Below are 2,080 nucleotides of genomic sequence, written 5' to 3' on the forward strand. Positions count from 1 at the left end.
GAAGGGAAGGGAAGGGAAGGGAAGGGAAGGGAAGGGAAGGGAAGGGAAGGGAAGGGAAAGAAAAGGTGGCCATAAAAGGGGAAAAATGGAAATAAGCTTTTATAAATGCAGGAGAGGAAGGAGGGTTGACAGGAGGGTAGGAGAAAAAGAAAAGAATCGTTGTGTCACATACGAGTACAAGTTCCCTAGGATGCATGTGAGCAGTAAGTATACCCAAAGTGTACCAATAAACATAATTCACTAGAAAAATAATAAGTACATAATCCGGAGCACCGTCCACAAGCCACACCCCAGCCCCACGCCTGTGTAGCTGGCGGCTGATTTCAACGAAAGCCTGCAGCAAGGACCTTGGCCCAGGCTGCTCACCACTGTCTCTGTTGAGCTGGGCCCCTGCTCCCTTGGTCTAATCGTGATTGCTCTCTGCCTTCATTCTGCGAGCACGTGGCGCGCGACACATGCAGAGCTGCGTGCAGGGGGGTGAGACCCAGCACGCACACGCAGCTCTCGCGTGCAGGTACCGGCGCTGCAAGCGCACGAGGAAGGGCTCTGCTGTTCCCGCGGAGCTGCCCAGGCCGGCCGCCGGGGGAGGGCACGAGTGTGCGGGGCAGGCAGGCCGCGGGCGGGCGGGCGGGCGGGAGAGCAGGCCACATTCTGCAGTCACACAGGAAGGTGCGCTGGGAAAGGGCCACACACTCTGGTGCTCGAGTCCTCAGCGAATGGAAGGGGATAAATGACAGTGATGGGAAGGACAAAATGTCAGTACCTCTGAAGGACACAGCTCCTTAGAACGGCACAGAAATGTCGTGGTGCCCTTTGTCTAAATGAAACGATTGGACCCCCACTTTCAAAATGCCCCTCGGGAACAAAAGGAAGCCTGCTTGGGTGCTGCGGGGGAGCTCCTGCGAGGAGTGTGTGGGAGCTCGGATGGCAGTTGGAACATTCTGGAAGGACTTGAAGACATAAGGGGCAATTGTGTCTAAAAACAGGGAGCAGGGTAGGCTGAGGATGGAAGGCCAGGCCAGCGGCGAGGCCGTGCAGACCCCGAGGTCTCACAGAGCAGCAGGTACACACAAAGGAAAAGCAGGGGTTGTGAAGGAGAGGACTGGGGCCACCAGGGAGTGGGCGCTCGGTGTTCCCCAGCGCTTGCGTCAGCAAACACCCTTCGCAGGGAGCTGGCGGGGCCTAGCGGGACGCAGAGCTCTCTCATTTGGAAGAGGATAAAACACGAGTTGATCCCAGAATGCTGGACAAAGGATTTCATTTCCTTTTCTGCTTTATTGTCAAAAACAGGTCACCCTTAGGTTCCAACAGAAACAAAGATTCTGTTCGAAATCGGAGTCCACGCCGTCTTTTAATGACTCATTGTAAGCAAGTTTCTTAAGTTCTTAGAATCTTATTCCTTTATAAACTAACCCTAATTTTACAAGGCTACCGGAAGGTCATGCGAGATCATACCGAGGTCCACCCAACGTGCTGGTTATGGGCCCTCCTGCTGGGGATCACGGATTATGATTGGAGTCTAGGAGACTCTCAGGCTGGGCCTGACCTTTGGGCCAGACCCGAAAGCAGACCTCCGCGGGGCTCTGTGGCCCCGCTAGGAGCCCTGGGGCTAAAGGCTGCAGCGGCCCACCGGCCAGAAGAGACCTGCTGAGTAAGGCACCTGGGGAGACCGCGCTCCCCTTCCTGGCCCTCTGCCTCGGCCTGGTATGGCCGCTCGGTCCTTCCTGGCCCGGCCCGCAGCGTCACCAGTCCTGTGCCCAGACACACCCACGGCCCTCCACCCACTGCCCTTGCACAGCGTAAGGAGTGAGCGCCGAGGTTCCAGGCGCCTGGTGGCCTTCTATTCCCTGCAGAGCACTGCCCATCCAGATCGCTGCCTGCACCTCTGTCTCGTTGCCAGTCGTTCTTCCTGCCATGAGCCATAACTCTTGGCAGGAGACGGGACTCACTTCGGGGGTTTCCGGTAGCTGGCAGGGTGGGAAGGTTCTCCAATACCTTTCCATGTTGCTCCCCATGTGTCAGGGCTGGAATACGGCAGCGCACAACACCGGCGTGGTCTCTACCTCTGAGGCTTATAGAT

The 2,080-nt window shown here is 57.0% G+C and overlaps 1 protein-coding gene across 1 annotated transcript in view; it reads right to left on the reverse strand.

Annotated features, from left to right (window-relative positions):
• Me3 (malic enzyme 3) overlaps nucleotides 1–2,080 on the reverse strand; it is a 167,545-nt gene that overhangs the window by 164,431 nt on the left and 1,034 nt on the right. The gene's annotated exons all lie outside the window — the stretch shown is intronic.

The sequence above is a fragment of the Octodon degus genome, unplaced genomic scaffold, assembly GCF_000260255.1.
Source record: "Octodon degus isolate 3935 unplaced genomic scaffold, OctDeg1.0 scaffold00049, whole genome shotgun sequence".
Lineage (NCBI taxonomy): Eukaryota > Metazoa > Chordata > Mammalia > Rodentia > Octodontidae > Octodon > Octodon degus.